Raw genomic sequence first — 19386 nt, forward strand, 5'->3', positions numbered from 1 at the left:
TAAGTTTAATCTTATTAAACGGCGGATGAGAGAACGTTTAAAGATAAGCGATATGGAGAAACAATCATTTTGGAAATCGAAATTATAATATTATACAAAATCGATGAATAGATATAATAGGTATCCTAGAAATTGTTGTTACGATTTGATAAAATATGTCTAATACAGATGTTATCAACGCTCGTACACGCAAGTGGGAATTTTAAACTTTGTTTTGTCTACCACTGTATAATACTCTTCGATCTCGGTGTCCCGACGTTCCTTTACCTTGATATGGGACCCGGTGAACGTGAGACAGAAATTATACATAGATGCGTTTTTTAAGATAACCGAAGAATGAGACGTTCTTGGGATATCTGAATTTTAAAGCGACAGATCAATTTGATAATCTCTGCAGAAGAATCGAAGTCAGACTCGAGATAAGACGTAAGGAATAACACTCATTTTCGTTGGATCAGGAGCAAAATCCACGTCACGTGATTGATTCGACGTAACAAAACAACGGATTAAGAAAGAACGATTCGTGTCCACGGGTTGACGAAACACGAAGAGAATTTCAAGTAAGCCATCGAACCGATTTCTCGTGTACAAAAGGAGCAAACCGTTCGACTTGTATTCCATATTCCGCGCTCCATCCTCGATAAAAGACTTTACTATCCGCCGCAAGAATAATCCTGGACAAATAACGCGGAACTGTATAAGCGAGACAATAGAAGCTTAAAAGGTAAATATGAAGATCGATGACGCGAGCGCAGGAAGCAGCGGCGAGGCAAGAATCGTGCGCTGAAGAGGATCGAACGCGAGCCAGGCGGAAGGGGAGGGTCGGCCTCCGGGCAAGGGTCCGAAATCAATCAAAACATTAATTGAAAGAGCCGAGAAGACAACGGCGCCCGTTCGGCTAAGGCGGTAGCTACGGATAGTCTTGATAATCGAAAGATATCCTGGCCAATAGACGGCACCGCCCGACCAACGACTACCAGAAAGCGAGAGAGAGAGAGTACGAAGAATCGAGAGTGAGGGTGGATAGAAAGAAACAAGGACGGACAAACACAGAGATAGATAGAGCAAGTACCAGAGCGTCGAGCAAGAGGATGGAACTTTCTTCCTTGTTCGTTTGTGTTCGAGATCAGTCGAGGAAAGAATCGGGGAAGGGGGAAGAAAATTCGCGGCACGAAGACAGACGGTAGAGCCGCGCGACGACCGATAGCGAACAGCCGTGTCGAGGCGATGCGGGAGAGAAACGTTTAACAATGGGAACAAAATCTTTTTAACCCGTTGACACGAAACAAACCGTCGTTGTTTGCGGTTTAGGATACAGATGCTCGTCTATGCCGCGAATCGGAACGACGTCAAGCGTTACAGAGACGTAGATTTTATACGCGTCGCGCGATGACGATCGCGTACGATCGGATGGTAAACCCTGAGAGAAAACCAAGGCAGAAGCAGAAAAATTGTTTATCGGCCTGGTAAACTCGATCATTCTGGTTAGTTGATTCGATTCGTTCGTAATGTACCGCAACCGCTGCTAATAGTACACGGACAGTTAATGAACGCGATCTCTATTCAATTGTGGACTGGCGTTATTAGTAGAAGCGAGCGTAGCCGCTTTATTAATTAATGAATCGATTTTAGTCGGTGGCCGGTTAATTATTCAACGTCGGTCGGCATCGGTGCAACTGCAAATGGTTCTTTAATGATCAGGGGAACACAGCGATATTGCGCGTTGCCACCGACCGCTCTCTTCCTTCTATTCCGCACCGTTGTATCCCATTCTACCTCCGTTTTGTTACCGTTCTGTCCGTGTGGATCGGATCCATCGCGCGTTACGTCCTGGCTTTACGTTCGATCGAACTTCGAGGACGCGAATCGCCACCGGAAATCATCACCGTTCATCGCAACGATCTCTCGAGTATCGATCAACGTTGTCGAAATTCGCGTAATCCACCGATTACTTTATCGGATTTCAAACGGCCGGTTGGAGAACAGAACGAATTAAAGTTTCAGTTAATTATATTCGCGTTCGCGTGCGGCAACAGACCGCCCCCACTCTACCCGTAGCGAACGTGAGGTGGCAGGCGGAAAATTCGACCGGTCGCGGAGGCGGTTCGCCTCCCTAGAAGATTCTTGAGAAACGATGAAGCAAGAAATCATACGGATTGCGGAGAGATACTCGAGCCTTGTCTAAAAAATCTTGTAAATGGAATATCGGGGGCCGACGCCCAGAAGGACGCGGCACTGCCACCTGGCGGAGTGCCCAAGGACCCACGGGAAGCTTCAATCGCCGTAAAAGCAACGCCTCTGGATAGGAATGGGGAGCGAGGGAAAAGGGTGTGGGGTTAGAAGTTAACTTAGAAGTTCGCGGTGAATCGCGTGGGTGGGACGAGGACGGTGAGAGCGGACGTTCCCTCGGAACTAGTAAGAGAGAGACAGCGACGTTTGAACGATAAAGAGAGAGGGAGAGGAAACGAGAGACGATAGAAGAGGAAAGGATAGCGTACGATGGTCAGTCCCGGAGATACACGTTCGACCGGTGCACCCGACTTAAGAGGATTACATTTGATATTTCGATCGGGCAAAGTGGCTTTTTATTGGACATTCGCCTCGGAATTATCGCTGACGCGTGTCGAAAGACATTACGCGTGGCCGGCATTATTAAATTATATCGCAACTGACGGTCCCCTATAATTTCCTTGGTATCGCCGACAAATATCTCCTGCGAAAACGCATCACGTTGTCACGAAACGATCGGAGGAGATCGCCCTTGAAGATGTTCGGTTGCTTTTACAAAAACAACATTCCATCGTGTTCAACACGTAACGAACGGGGGAGGGAGCGGGGGGAAGGAAAAAGAACGGGAATAGGAGAGGAAAAATGAAAAGAATCGAAAGAGCGTTAATTGCCGCATTATTGTGGTTCGGTGCGTAAGCACCGGTACAGAAACGCTTCAGATTCAATGCGAGCGGTGTACAAAAGGAACGAAAACACGAAGCAAGAGACAATTGCTGTGAATCGTGCCGCGTCTCTAGGCTGCAACGATGAAACGTTGTTACATACAATCGCGCCGTGGCTGCTGTTGGTGCTACAGCAGCAACAACATCGATGCGGCGCGACACGAGGCGTGGCGTCACGGTCATACTTCTGCTTTTAGCCGGAGCTAATTAGCTGCACCAATTTGTCGGTGTAAAATAAACGTTTGCCTCGCACGGCCGTCTCCCTCGCTCCAGTTTTCTCAATTTATTTGTGAGTTGTGTGGGGACCGGGGCAACGTCTTCGAACGTATACGTACACACAGACGATTGGAGCCTGACTGTGCATCACCCAAATGCCTCCTTTACCTCCGCCTCCGCCTCACAACCTCTGACAGCCCCCTGGCCTCCCTTCTCCTCCCTCGTTCGTCTACCGCGGACTTCAAACGAAATAATTAAGTCACTCTGTTCGGGAGGGCGACTAACGAGACCGCCGCCGCTACTAAAACTGGCGCCAATTATTGAAATTCAAACGACCGGATACCCTCGCGTCTCTGCCCGGTCGGGACGGCCAGCGGACAGCCCCTTAGATATCCGGTGGCAATGGATCGTGGCCGAGCGTTCTGGAAGAGGGACAAAGACCAACGGAAGATATAGAGTGGAAATAGATAGATAAGAGATTCGATTACGTAACTTCCAGCATGGATCATTGAGTAAGCGTATATTAAGTATAAGATAAAAGAAAACGCGTTAATTTTACTTGTGAAAGTAATTACATCGCGGGATTCTAATTTCAAGATCAATCGTACACGATCGAGCTTTAGTCGCGAATAGTACTCTCATGAATGAAATTTTTTGTCTACAGCCGAGATGTGTGAGGAGGATAAACATCGGTTGCGAGACGTGTCGAAGTCAATTAAACCGAACGACCGGTGTCCCATTCGTAATAACAGGGGTATTGTGTTATGAACGCGTCGGAACGTCGCGACTCGCACGGTAATTCCGGTCGTTGGTTGAAAAAAGTCTCCCGTTGCCGCGAGTCAACTGTAATCGAGCGCCACCTTACGCTGAGAAAGTAAGCGTAGCAATGTGTCAGCATTTGACGGGATGCAGATTAAGCTCGCTTCTAAGGAATCGGTATTGCTAACGGCAACCATACGAACGCATTACGTTCGATGCTACCGGCGACAAGGACTAGTGCTCTTGAACCAAGACAGCGTCGATGACTAAACATCATGGTGAAGCACACGCATCAGGGCAAAAAAAATATCGGGAGCGATAATAGCCAACTATTCACCGGTCTAACGCGCAATATCGTGGCAGCGTGTAATTTTCATCTTTCATTTGTCTCTCAACCGTTTTTTTCATTTCCCACCATTCGCATGCAAAGCGGATTACGCGGAATTTTATAACAATTTTCGAACGACGCGGATTGAGCGGGAACAAGCGCGAGCGCGCGCACGTTAATCGCACCACTATGGAAAGGGCAAATGCGGTTTTCACCGGAAGCCCCTGTTAAATTGAACGTGTGATCGCGGCCGGACTGGACTGGCCGAGTGGAACTAGTGAAATTTGAATTACACACCGCATTTCCAATTCCTCTCTGGCGTTTCGTTTTTATCACTCCAATTAGCGATTACATTAAAAACAAAAAGCCACGAGAGAGAGAGAGAGAGAGAGAGAGAGAAGAAATACTAGTGCATCAAGTGTCACTAGAAATTAACATCGTACAACGTATAACAATAATTTATTAAAATATTCGGAGACTTACCTAACAGAGTTCGAATCTCGAGCCAGTTTCCACGAGTACCTTGTGCCGAGCACGGTTCTCCAGATTCCCTCCGTCACGTGACACTACACCAGCTGCACAGAACAACGTTCACTATTTATCATTCGCCTCTCCATGAAACATCGAAACATTTATTTCAAGGTATGGAATTCGCTCGAATATACGGATCTTCGAAGATGTTTTCGATCGTGATCGCGATCCTGTTTACTCTACCGCGGAACGAGACATCCCGCGTCCTTTAAACACGATAAACGCAGGATCTAGAAGCGGACGACAAGAGTCACGAAACCGCCCGCTCGGCGGTCAGTTGTAAACTACCGAGCACCGCGTGCGACCGCGGCACGCCACCGAAAGTGATAAATCCCCACTTCTACCTCCGCTCGCCCCTCCAGCCGCCCCACTCTCGTGCTTCTACCCCCACCCGTGTATTAAATTTCCACCCCTACGCCGCTGTTGCCAGCTTCCCCGCCACTGACTATCTCCCCACTCCGCATCAGTCGGACTCGACCGTCATCGCACCCGTATCCAAACCCGAGGAACTCGCGCGAGCCGAAACCCGTATTTGCACCCGCCATCAAACGCAACCCGCACTCGCTGCCCCACTCCGCGGCCGCCTATCATCGAACCATTTACGCTGCCGCGCAGTTTAACTGCTACTCGAGCGAAATTCTCAGCAACGAGGAGCAGGGTCCGCATTTCAAGCCGATTAAGACGACGATCAAAGCGCCAGAGTCATATCGGTTCGGAATATGTTGCCACGAGTCGAGTGCGCGGATTTGATTGGAAAAGAGAAGAAAAATAAGCGGATCATAACGGAGGTCTTTTTTTAAAAGGTCGATCGACGATTCGACATTTGACTTGCATATTTGATGTACGCTAATTAAAGGCCGGAATAACGAAGTCGATAGATGCGGGTCGTTGGACCTGCAAAAGAGAAACCTTGGTGGAAACATTTCAATGATGCGCGATTTAATAACCACGCGGGTATCGCTCGTAGGAACAGAAGTCTCTAATTACCGTTCTTTCGAGGATAAACCAACGAAGGAATCGCTTTGTATCGCTGATGGAAGTGTGCGCATACAGAACTAAGCATACAGGCTAAAGAAAAAGAGAACGATAACAGGGGTGCAGAAAGAGAGTGATGGTGAAGCGAAAGAAAGAGAGAGAGAGAGAGAGCGAGAGAGAGAGAGAGCGAGAGAGAGAGAGAGGGAAGATTGTGTGGTGGATCGGAACCGGAGTCGAGAAATAGCAACGAAGGATTAACCACCGAAGCGGCGTGCTCGCATCGTAGAATTCCACCCCTAAAATCACCCCTACGAAACCCTACCATTCCTCGACGCGAGGCGAACGCAGGGATGGCATCCCTACTATATGTCCGGTTCGCCCGGTGGGAGACGCGTCTACCACCCCTACGAGGCCACACCTCCCATTACAAAAATTACACTGGTCGCTGATTTAGTGTTCTGCGCCGGTTCTTGGGGGTGTCCGCGGGGCAAAGCGAGGAACAGAGGCTCGGGAGCTGCCGTGGCGCGCGAGGGTACCTCGTGAGTTAGGGTGGGGACGTAAGTAATGAAAGGGTTGCCACCGGCTCCGAGAATCACGGAATCATTCGCCAGATTAAATTAGAAAGGCTACGACCTTTTTTCCACTCCCATACTATCCACACCTATGAGCTACCCTGCGAAATGGATTAGGCCATGTTTACTACCGCTATCGACGATGGTCTCTTTTAATTACCAGCTGATTTATGACTGGTCTCTGATTAAATCAGGGAGAAGAGTGGATTACGTACTCCCGCGAAATGACATTTCTCTGAAACTTGTTCGATTCGACGTTATACTTTTCTCCGTTCCGTCGTCGATTTACCCACCCGTTTTCCCGCCCACCGGCTCACCCATCCCATCTAACCCTCTCCCGAACGTTCCCGATCGGTGCGCGGCTAAATTTAACGTCCGCCAAGTTTCCGGTTCACGGGAAACGCGGCGCTCTATTTTTCGAATCGGGATTTCGACGCGTCGGTTTACAATCCGCATCCACCCTTTTTTCGACTGCCCGTCCCCTCCCCGCCCCCCTTTACTGGCATCACCGTCATCGATACCGCATGTACACGTACACACGTACCAGCGTTCCCTTTCCCTCTATTTCTCGCGAGAACGAAATGAAATTGGGGCGATTGCCAGGTTTCATCTGCAATCAGGAACGAAACTATCTATGTTGAATTTAATTTCCTAGAATGTTGCGGCAGGCCTGGCTGTCTGTGCTTTTAACTCGCGGTCGCCAACGCAGCTAGGCCTCCGCTGAACGAAAATCTCGTCGACTCGTGTCCCGTGTTGCTTCTCCCGCTTAAAAACGACTTTGCGTCGTGGGCGACCACCGAAACCAATGAGAATGGGTTTTTTAAAAGCGAGCAAAATACGCACGGGGAATATACCGTGGAATCTCGTTTTCGAGCAGTCGGAGTCCGGCTTCTCGCGTCCATTACGAATGTTCGGAACGCGCGGCGCGTTTCCGAGCGACGAACCGCTAGCGTGGCTAGTTAGAAGGTGGAATAGATGAAAGATTTGAAGGAACAGAGATACGAGGAGGTATACGGAGATAGTAGCGGGGAAGTAACGAAGGGAAGAACGGGGAAAGGAGAAAGATCGGGATAGAGAAAACAGAGAGGAGAGGGGGAAGATGGGAAAGGTACTAATCACTTCTAGGGACTTTAATGGAGGTTTTCTGTACGCCGTCTACTTTGTCCACGACTTATACTACTTCGAACCGGTTGGAAGTAGAGTATTTGGGAGAAAAAGCAGTCGGAGAGTAGCGTTACGTGTATTAAACTAAACGGCACTCGGCTAGCTAGCTAGCTAACTCGCTCTCTCGCCTAACCAGACCAGCGAGAACTGCCTTGTCTCCCGAAGAAACGTTCCGTGTCGATGCCGAAATAAATTCTACGGCTGCCACCCGCATACCCCCGTGTGCCCGACCCATTCGAGTTTCGCCCCGAAACGGATTTATTTAGCGTTCGTTAATTAAGAGAGCCCCGCACACCGGTTCCAACTTCTAAATTCGATCGAGCTTTTCTTCGATAAAACCTAAATTTCCCGTAGTCACGCGATACACCCCTTCGTTCCCCCGTAATTGCCAGGATGTTGCTCCGAAACAGGGAACGCAATTCAACGTCCGTTCCCGTTAACGAGTCCGTAACGATAATTGCGTATTTGTTTTTCAGCATACCAGACTCGAAGTTTCTCGTTAGAAAATTCGACGTTCGTTCGAGAGAGATAGGTTGGTACTCGAAAATACCAATTGTCCGATTTTCACGTGCAATTTCCCCACCGGGCACGGCAAGCGAACTGGCAAAAATTTGATGGGCAAGTTTACCCGCTAACGCCAACGGAGCCTGGATATTGATATCCGGGCGAAGGCTTTCTCGATGAGCAAGAGGACAAACACGCGCGCGGAGAAACGTCCCGTGCCCCGTCTTCAAAGTTCCCACTCGACTCGAAGTGCATCCTCCTGTCTCTGTTCCGCCGAACATCCGCTCGTCCAATACGGGTAAAGGCAGCGCGCGTGTTTGCGCTCCGCACGCTCCGCTCCTGTGGATTTATTATGCATGGACCTGATGTATCGGACATCGGCCGGACAGCTACGTAGAGTGTGTCCGGGACCGTGTGTTAGTGCCGCTCAAGTGGCGTTGCCCATCAACGAAGGTAGACGTTACTCTCAAGAGTGGACCGGGAAAGGACGACTGGCGAAGGATAAAAAGAAAGACGGTGCGACTCGGTGGGAGTAGATGAGAGTAGAACGACTACCTCTGGCTCGCTTTCCTTCTCCACAGCTCCCTTTTCCTCGGAATTCTCTCTCCCTCTGCTGTCTGTCTGCGAGGTGAGTTCCATTCGTCTACCTCTAAGATTCCATCCCCTGTGACACGCGAGCCAACGCACGCCAATCGAATATATTTTCATTCCAGTCAACTGTTCGTTCTCAATAATTCGTTAATTACTCCCGAACGACTTGTTCTCGTGGCTCGAAGAGAAGTTACGCGCGCGTTTACCAGGTTAAACGTTTCACAGGGCCTGTGAACGATATCGTGCGCCGTTCGTTGTTTCGAAAGAACGTGCATCCTCTTAAATATTCTCGCTGTTTTGCGTCTCCGCGAGAAAATATTTGTGCAACGAGAGTTCGCGTCGTTGGTCATCCAATGCGAGTTCCTACACGCTCCGACCCGCTATTTCCCGTTATCCAAACACGTAGATACCCAGTTATCCTCCGCGTAACGTCAAATATTTTTTTGAGCGTGAACTCGGCAAACAACCGGTCAGTTTTTCGTCTATCAGGCGATACACGTTACGCGGACCCGGATAGAATACATCGATCTAGGAAAACGCTGGTCGAGCCGTATCTGCCGTACAGAATCGCGGAGAAACAGCAGCACGCTACCGATACGCGTTGCGGATTTTGGAAGGACGCAGCCCGATGGCATCGATGCTCGTGTGGCACAGATACTGAGAGCTTTTCTGGAAGAGCAGGGGTCCATTAGCCGACTCGCCTGTCTTCTGAGTCCATTACAAGATGAGCCACCATCCCCCCGAGCGTCCTACCCTCCGTTTCCAACTTACTCAACGATACGGTACGATCTATACCTACTATATAGATACGTTCCTCCCTCTCGTGTCTTCTTCTCTTTCTCACTTTTCCACTCCTCCCCTACCTTTCTCCCAGCCTCTGGCATCCCTCCCGCCCACTCAACTTCTCAATCCTTCTTGTCCGGCCTCTTAATCCTTTTTCTCGCAAATAGATAGTAGCGTAAAAGGTATCGGACATTACTTCATAGCGTCCTGTAATTACCGGTCTCTTTACCCCTCCGCCTCCCTGTCCCCACCCCACAAGCTACGTATCCCGAAGCGTAGATTAATACCAACGAAAGATACGCGTTTCGAAACGCCTCGAATACTCAGTCGAGAATCGTAGTAGCTTCAATGCGCAAACGTTACGCGTTGAGTTACGATTAATGTCCTTTATTCAGCGAATAACTCGACGATGGAGGACCGAATGAAAAACGACCGAGCATCGTTCGAGCGAAGAATAACGAGATACAGGATAGGTTGAATACACGACAATGCTCTGATATACATATGCTAGCGTGGCTAATCGTATTTCTGTAATAGAAGACAAGCAACGTGCGAGTGCAAGGGTCGCCCTAAATCATCGTGCGTCTAAGGACGGATCAGAGGATTACGTTGGAACGTTATACGTGGGAATGTCCAGGGTGAAACGAGACGCGCGAGGGCCGGCCCCGTCCCTTTTCACGCATTATTCGCCATAAAGTATGTACAAAAGAAGAGGATCGTCGAGATCGTGGCGCGTCGGCCGCACTTTCGTCGCTAGATCGGTCTCCGTGCACGGGGCTGCTACCGCTTCTCCGCTTTCTACCGCTTCGCTACTTGCTGCTGCGACGCTCCTTGATTTATTCACCCTCTGAATTTTTTACCGCGCCAACCTTTACCGGAGCCTCTGCGGACTTCGTTGCCCCAAACGAACTCGTACATCCTTCCAGTTGCTTCGGACACGATGTATTACCGCGCTCCTTTCAGCCCGCCTCTTTCCGCTCCCGTCAAGTCTCCTCGGACACAACCAGGCACACACACTTCGGGTAATTGAGTCTACGCACGTACGCGTCCCCTAAGAGCCACATGGAAATATTGGCTATGATAAAACGGGGGTTTGTTTAACGAGAAAACGGAACCAGCTCGTTAATAATACGCGACCTTTGTATACGTAATTATCGATCTCAATAATTGACCAGTCGATATGCGTAGGGTAAACGATACGAAGAGTGCGATGATCTTTGCTATAAAATAAAAGATCCAGAATATTGCATTTCTAGCTCTATCTCGCATCGCGTTTCCCTAAGAAATTTTCTGAATCTGTAACGATGCATTTGTCCAAGCTGCAACCTCTCCTTGCATTATGTATCTTTTTACGCGTCTTTAATTTTGATTTTCTCGCTTCCTTCGACGATCTTCGTTAGAATCGCGATTGTATCGGATTAACGCGAATTTATTTTGAAGATTCGTATGGAAGCCCGATGATCGAATAAAGCAGAATAAGTAGACGAACGTTTATGGATCATCCCAGATTCCCCGAGAAGGAGAGATTTTCGCATTTATACAGGTACTCACTGTATCAGCAGCCTATAAGCAATTCTTAAGCCGTAACGAGCGTCTCTCGTTATCGATAAAACGATTCGATAAACGGTTACGGTTTCGCGGGTAGAAAAGGCGTAACGATAAATCGATGCGGCACGCGTATATACGCGATACGGCCCATGGGTGCGCTCATACGCGATAAAGGCGCGCACAGCCTGTCAATCAAGATGGTGGCGTGCGACGTCGATGCCGGGAGAGCAATAATTTCAAAAAATGCAATAATAGTGCGCGCGCGACTGGGACCGTAATGGATAAATTGCTGAGAGCCCGTCTGTACATACCGATAATACGAACAGGCAGACAGGCAGGCAGGCAGGCAAGCAAGCAGGCAGCCAGGCAGGCAGGCAGGCATGTGGGGTGGATGGATATTGCTTAGCGGAGACTGGAGAAACCCCTCTTTCCTATATTATTCTCCCCATCCCTCGGTATATTTCGTTCAGCGAGTGCGCTGAGTAACGCGCAAACGTTCAAGAAGCCAGCGGAAAGAAATCGGTTCTGGTACGTGGATACAGCGTGGATAATTTTCTTTAAGCCACCTCCAGCAGATAGATGTTATCGGTTTGATGCAGCCACCAGCGTGACGCTTTACAGGTAAATTGAAATCGTGTAGTTGCACATAGGCCTGGACCGAAGGGCAGGGCAGGGGAAGCTAGTTTTCGAATCGTGCGTTACGTTCCCGTTTCGTTTGCTTTCACGTTTTTATTTGACTTGGTTTATTTCGTCGCCGACACGCTGTTTGCCCTCCATGCTAGTATTATCCGTCGCCGAAATATTAAGCAATTGTTTGCACGAACCGTGGGGGTTAGAATCGAGCGTTTCATCGATTTTTTCTTTTTTTCGTCGGTTCTAAATGAAACCGAAGCTACCGGAGGGCGTCGCTCGCACGGTGAACGAACTTGTTCTATTCGGGCGCATTAAAAACATCGGTTCGTAGCCATCGATACCGAAGGCAGGTAACTCGGCACGACAGCGGTATGAGCAAGATACCCACCCACGCCATTCATCGACGATAATTGCCTTATTGACATTAATAAAACGAGCCAGATACCGATGGGTACGACATCGAGGTCTATGCACGCGCACACGCGTGCATACGCGTGCAGACGAATGCGTAGGCACTCGATATAGCGTGCGCGAGTGCGAGAGAGAGAGAGAGAGAGAGAGAGAAGTACGAGATACCAAGTGGAAAAAGGAAAGAGAAAAGAGGCCGCGCAGCTGCGACGCGAGATGATTAGGAGACCTCGCGTTTCATGCCAATGTCTCCTCGATAAGATAAAGTATGTTCCACGGCCGTTTTGAGCCCGATCAACGTGCTGCTTCAATTTTCCCTCCGTAACCGCTCCCTTTACGTTGGAAATTGAATCAATCGCGTTACCCGCCTCGCTCCGCCGACCGATCTTGATTGTCTGCGGATTATACAGAGACGTCCCCCGACCGAGAGGGAAAATTTAGTCATCGATTGAAAAGAGGAAGGAGGAAAGCAAAGAGGCCAATAATGTTCGATTCGATAAGTTCGTGCGTAAGAATTCCTGTATTTAACACGCGCTTGTTGTTCCATTGGCTCGGTTTATCACGAGCGCGAGAAACAACCCTGTGCTATAGTACACTAGTGTAGTCCAACGTTTTGAGGGATGAAACGTCCGGAAAACCGAAAATCATGCACACGTACAAGTTTATGCACGTAATCGATGGTTTTGTCGTATCGAGTTGGTCGCAATCCGCTGTAATCATGGTCTAAGGATACACAGCGGCAACGATGGTAGAAGAAAATCGCGAAAAGAGCATTACTGATTCTACTAGGCGGATCATCGACGAAACCTTTGGCTGCAAGGTATCATAGCATCGTTTGGAATTACAGAAAAGGCTCGCGTTTCGCGACAGGTCACTGTGCAGGAAAGCATTCTTAATACGTAAGTGCGGGTTCGGGGACGGCGGCGCAGTCAGAGTCGCAGTGGACGAAGTAATACAGATAAAAGCATAGAATCATAAATAATCCATCGCGTAACGTTCCGTTACTTGGTACGGGAGTACCTTAGGAAGTGGCAGCGCGCGGTTCGATCCATCGCGGCGTTTCATCCTGTTTCGCGAAAACTTGAAAAATCGGAGTATACCGCTGGCGCAAATGGAAAACCCAGGAGGAGGACTCTATTCCGGAATACAGGAGAAGGAGGAGTAAGAGTAGAAGGTAGGAGACGAGGGTGGCGAGCAGGAGGCGAGGATGAGAGGGTGGCGGTGAAACTCAGCGTATTTACATCGCGGCTTACCCGTGATTATTTTTGCTTCTGGGAGTTCGCTACCGTCTCGAGTATAAGCTAGAGGCAGATAATAAAAGCCCGGTGGCAAGAGGCAGCAGGCCGAGAGTGGAGGAGGTGAAGGGTCTAAACGCTGAAGAGAAGAGACGTGGAGCGTCGACGGTGAGGAAAGGAGAGAGGGAGGGAAAGAGAGAGAGAGAGAGCAGCGATATTTCACGGGTTTCGCGTGCGGGCGAACTTTAATAATATTCGTTCCATCAGGTATGGCCGGCCTCATATTAAGTCGGTCCGCGGTGAACGAGGCGCTGCAGGGACGGCAGGATGTGACGAGAGAGCGGAGTGGCGCAGCGGACGAGAGGAGCGAAAAGAGGAAAGGAGAGGATCGTACAGACGGTTTGCCGGGGGTGCGAGGCCAGAGGCAACCAGGGGGTAGCACAGAATGAGACGTGTAATAAAGTGAGTTTTTAATTTCCACCGGTGCCGGTGGTTGGCCCCACGGGTAGGGGTAGAAGGCACGGGTTTGCCCCCATGCCTGGTGCCCCGGCCTCGTGGCCTGTCGACTAGTATTACTAGATAAATCACCCAACAGGCAATAACCTCCCGTCCTGCCCGCCCGTTCTTGCTTGCGAGCCACCTCTGCCCCTGGATCTCTGCCACCGACGGCACTGATACGCGCCCGTACGCCCGCGCCGTTTCGCTCCCTGAAGAAGAACCCTTGCAAACGAGACCGCCGATTTTACACTTTCGATCGAATCGAACGGAAGGGATATCCCTTGGGTTCCCGAGGTAGAAGGTTCTAATTCGAATCGGTAACGATATAACGATGTAATAGATACAAGTGGGAAACATTTATAACGGTAGAACTAAGACAAAGTCAAGAATCTCGGTGACCACAGGATTTCATCTTCGAAGGAAACGATCGTGATGATCGATGGGACACGTTGGTCGAACACGTGGCGAAATCGAAAAATCAATATTTGAAAAGCGCGTTAGAACAGACAGTCGAGACGATCCGTCCATCGTGCGACGGAAGCACAAACGTCGGCGAGCGTAGAATTTGACCGGCACGTCCTGCGCTGTTTCCCGGATTCTTCCCGGATAACCTGAGAAAATACAACGAGTCCCTCGGGAGAACGGCCAGGTCAACACTCTTAAGCCCGTCCTGCCAACAAATTAATGTCTTCGGATTACAGAAACGGGCCATTGGGAGAGATTTTCGTCGGGGACCCCGACGAATACGTTTTTAAAATTTACTTTAAACCTGGCCGGTGTTTGGTCTCGTCGGTATACGCTTAAAAATATACGACTTGGGAAAGTGACAACGCGTACTACCACGGCAAATAACTTGATAAAGAACTACATCTGCGCGAATCCCTGTGTTCGACGATGAAACACGAACGTTGAAATCGATCCACGACGAATCGAAGAATACGATAATAGGATCTAAGTACGTTACAGGACAATTTGGGCGTGACAGAAAAATGTTTCCTTATCGCGTGACCGTGTAATAAGTTTGTTACAATCCCGGCGCTGACATTCATCCGCGTATCGATCCCCCGTTCGTTTCCTTAACTAACGGGCATAAACATACGCTTTACGAGCGAGGGCACAAAAGCGGGAAAGAGTAGGAGCAGCGACGCGAGGAGCAACGAAGAGCCATGAAAACAGGCAGATTAGCGGCTTTAATGCGGCACTTCCTGCCTGCGAGCCACGGCCGTGGAGACGAGGTCTGGCAACTTGACTCTGAACTTGTTCAGAAGCCGGGAACACATCTGGAACGTTTCTTCCATCGTACCTCCTTCGTCGTCTCACGATATCGCTCCTCTCTTTTTCTCTTGCCTTCTGTCTGTTCCTCGGCCCTTGTCTCCACTCTTTCGCTGCCGCTTTTTTCATCCTTCGCTCGCCCTTTCTCCATAATCGCTACAACGTCGTGAGTGCTCTCGTGTAATAGGCAAAAAGCCAGAAATTAGGTTCGTTCGCCTCGCGTCTGCTATAGGCGGTGTACTTCGTTAGAACGGTGGAACGTTCGAAATATCGTACGTTACTAAATGCACGCTATCTTGTGTATAGGAGATGTAAATAACGCGAGACTTACACGTATGCGTAATTAACGAAACGTTGAATTTACAGACAGATCGACGACGGACAAGAGAAACGAAAGAGAAATAAATCTGTCGCGGTCGAACGTAACGCATCGATAAATTATCCAGCAAGGAGGCACGCGGCCAGGAAGACCGGTGAATAAACGTTTGATCATCGCGTGAATTCAAACGACGAGTCGGGGTGGAGGATGATACGAATAGGGAGAGAACGAGCGAACGGAAGAAAGGAGGAAAGAAAGGCGTCCAATTTTCAGGATATTTTCATCCGAATCCCAGTAGCCGACAATCGTTCATTAACAGATTTTTTCTCGCGACACCACCAGGTTAAATTGCATAGACTCCGTGGGGCATTCAGGGTGTAGACTCGTCGAGGGGGTGCATTTAAATAAAAAGCGACGGTGGCCCGACCGGTGATATGTCTGTCGTGCTTCGCAGTGTGCTGCCTGTGTACCCGGGACGGTAGATATCTCGGGGTATGGCGGGGGTTTCAGGGGCTCGAGGGGTGTCGAGGGGTCAAATGGTGGGCAGAATGCGCGGTGATTGCTGGAGGGCCGCATAATTGCACCCTTTGTGGTGCAATCAGCGGCGCAACTTGGCCGGCGCCTACGTCTATCGGCCCTCGTTCTCCCTCTCTCTCTCTCTCTCTCTTTCTCTATCTGTCCCACCATTTCTACGTCGTGCACGTCCTTCTCCGTTGCTCTCTATTTCCTGTCTCACCCTGTCAGCCCCTTTTCGCTACCGTCTCTCTCCGCCATGTGATCTCTTCCCTATCTTCGCTCATCCCCACCCAATTTTCGAGACCTTAACCAACGACAACGCATCCCAACCTTAGATCCTTTTCGAGTTACGTCGTTAAATGCGTCTATTTCCGAAGAAAGATGGATTTTTCTTCGCCATTCCGATGCTGTCGGAATTCGTTCTCGAATTCGGCCTCGATTAACTAACTCTCCGGTAGCGGCATACCGACGGAATATTAACGACGAGGTCGCAACTGCGAATCGACTTCCGTTTAATGAACTTACGATTATTCTTTCGAACGCGTAGAATGGAACACGTCGGAGGAGGACACGGCGAAGGTTCCATCTATCGTGGCGCTCGGTTTCGCGCTGCCGGCGTTCGCGTTCGATGGAACCAAGAAGGAAGATACGAAGGGGAGAGCGAACAATTAAGCAGAAACGACATCCGTGACGACGGGATCTCGTCGGTCAAAACATCTTGCCGGCAAAGCACATGCTACTGCCTACGGTTGCCCGCATGTGCGTACACACACTCGCTCTCCTGGTATACCCCTGAGTATTCACGGGAATGTTTATCTTTTCTTCGAGGCTCTCGTATTAATTCGGTGGGGTCGTAGCTGTACAAAGATTAGAGGAAACCGCAGCTGGTCCCCTTCTGCTCGTTTCTTCAGCCCCTCCCCCCCCCTCCGCTCTTCCTCTGCCGCCGCTTCTTTCCCTCTCACCCTTTTTACTCGCTCTTCTTCTTTTTTCCTCTTTAACGTTTGACGTTCTTCCCCTCTTTCTTCGTCGATGTCCATTATGCTCGCGTACCAGCTAGCCGCGAGCGACCGTGTTTTATCCGGCTCGTGAATGAATTCAAATTCGATGCACGGGAGAAAAATGGAGAGAAAAAAAGAGGACAGACCGGATGGAAGAGAGGGACAGAGAGGAGCGAGAGAGCTCGTGAACATGCTGGCCGAGTTTATTTATTTTACAGTAGTTCGGAAGAAACGTCGGCATCGACGGAGCGGAAAGTATCTCAGCGCAGCCTCCGACGGTTTCATCCGCGACGCGGACTTGGCGCCAACGCTATGGACACGGAGAATGGATTCGCGTGATTGAGAATCACTGGAGCTTTAAGCTGGCGACACGACGATGCCATTACCGCGTCGACCTTCCCGCCCCTCCCCTGCAACACCCACACTCTCCCGTTTCACCTCTCACTCGCCTTCCGCCTCATCCTACCGTTCTCTTCATCCTGTTTTCTCGTATGGACCGTCTCTCTTCCTTTCTCTATCGTTCGTGCTCTCCCCCAACCTCTTTGTCGTCCTCACCCCCAAACTCTCTCGCTCTTGTCCTCTCCCTTTCTCTCGCGGATTGGATACCACAGACTCTTCCTCTGTTTCGCTCGCTCTGTCTATGCACCCCGAGTCTTGAATTATACAGACAGCGCCACTTAAAATAATACGCCCGGTATAAACTGTGCATCAACGCTAAAAGCTGTCATTTTCTGTAAGCCAGAATTATGGAGATTCCATGGCGCCGTAACCACCCCCTCCCCCTCCAGCGTGCCCTCATATGTTCCCCCGTCGTTACGCCGTGAAAAAGACGACGAAGGCAATGGCGAGGAGAAGAGGGGGTGGCGCGAGGAAAAATAAATCTAACCCCAACTCCCGCCCCCACCTGCCGGCACCGAAGGAATCCATTAATTTCGCCTTAAACGAACGATTATTCGACTCCGATAATTAAAAGAGATCTAAGCAAACGAAGGAAAGAACATCGCGAGAAAGAACGATGGCCGTCGTTGAATTCAATTTGTTAACGCGTTTTTGTCAGGTTTCGAAAAGGTTCCGAATAGCGCGATAAAAAATTCTATTTTGATCTTCGAAGGGAGAATCGAATTATCGATTTGCGTCGGCCTTTATGAGAAACCATTACTCTGAAATTGAACTCTAACGGAACGGAATTAACGTTCGTATTTGGAAAGGCGATCCGGCCGCGTACGTTCGTTGCCGGCCACTGGCGAATCGAACAAAAGCAAGGCAAGCTGCCCGCGAAACTATGCCAGAACTGCGCGGCGCGAGCTTCTTTAATCCCGGAATTTATTAATTACATGGTACACGCGGAGGACATTTATTACGTTGGATACAAACTTCAATTACGCTTGCCATATAAGAGAAACGGAAGCCGGGTTCTCTCCCGGGAGAGAAGCCGGAGAGAAGTTCATAGACAGGCGCGGATGGAAATAAAGAAGGACGGCTCATTATCCGTGCCGGTCTCGTTACTTTTAAATAAACTGTTGCCCGCGGATAAAGAATAATCCATCGTGGTCCAGCTGTCAGAGACAGATTTTAAAAGTCGCGACGTAATGGGGGTCTCATTATAACCATTGCTCTTAACTACTAACAGCTGGGCTACGTCACACGAGTAGCTAGACCTGGTGAGAGGAGAAAAAGAAGGTGGCCGTACGAAGGAGTACGAGGACGAGGTGAAACAGAGAAAAAAGAGAGCGAATAAGAGAAACCGAGAAAGAAGAAGAGAAGGGAGGAGGAGGAACGAGGAGAGAAATTAAATTGATTGCTCAACCTGTTTGTTCGTTATGCTCGCTATGCTCGCGATGTCGATCCGTAGACGCGCGAAAGAAGCTTAAAACGCTGAACACGGAGGATTTATCGAGACGCTATTCTGCCGCCTGGTACAATGGCCCCTATCGTCCGAATGGGAAATATCGACGTTGGCATCGATGTGTGTATAGTGCATACGTACGTCTGTCGACGAGGTTGGCAGATGCGACCAACAACGTTTATTCTTTACGTGGCTCTCTTGGAAAACGACGTTCGCGTGGAACGAGAGGAGAAGGCAGGGTGAAAGGGTAGGTGACGGGCGTGAGTTAGGGCCGTGATGTGGGAGGTTCGCTTAATTAGAATCTTCGTTAAGGGGTCGCGTAAACCCCCCTCGAGACTCGCAGGTAAAAACGTAAGAACTATTTTCATTAAAGTTGCCGGGCTCGCAGCTGAAAAGTCTTTCGCTTTTGTACGCGAATGCCGAGTAGCTACGCGCAAAGAGATTAAATCGAGAAAGGCGAGAAACGCGGCCGGAGGAGGGGGCAAGCTCGTTTCATTATTAATTTACTCTTATTAATTCCGCTTGGGAAACTCGAATCGCGTGGCATGTTCGATGTCTACGTAATCGCGAAAATCGATTGATTTCTCGCTACTCTCTCTCTCTCTCTCTCTCTCACACACACACACACACACACACACACACACACATTCTCACTAGCTGTCTGTGTTTGTCTATTCTACCTACGTAAGATCAGCTACGTATGCGCGTAAAGCATAACCTCGAGATTGTATCGAGAACA

At 49.5% G+C, this 19386-nt stretch overlaps 1 protein-coding gene across 3 annotated transcripts in view; it reads right to left on the minus strand.

Annotated features, from left to right (window-relative positions):
* LOC117236910 (LIM domain only protein 3-like) overlaps window positions 1-19386 on the minus strand; it is a 68802-nt gene that overhangs the window by 18949 nt on the left and 30467 nt on the right. For 2 of the 3 annotated variants that reach the window (XM_033500322.1, XM_033500321.1), the window contains exon 2: window positions 4738-4829. The gene's annotated coding sequence lies outside the window, so the exon portion shown is untranslated. Of the gene's footprint in view, window positions 1-4737; window positions 5079-19386 lie in introns of those variants that run through there. The other variant, XM_033500323.1, reaches the window with a different exon arrangement.

Source organism: Bombus vosnesenskii, unplaced genomic scaffold (genome assembly GCF_011952255.1).
Source record: "Bombus vosnesenskii isolate JDL3184/JDL3185 unplaced genomic scaffold, Bvos_JDL3184-5_v1.1 scf7180000013352, whole genome shotgun sequence".
Classification (NCBI taxonomy): domain Eukaryota; kingdom Metazoa; phylum Arthropoda; class Insecta; order Hymenoptera; family Apidae; genus Bombus; species Bombus vosnesenskii.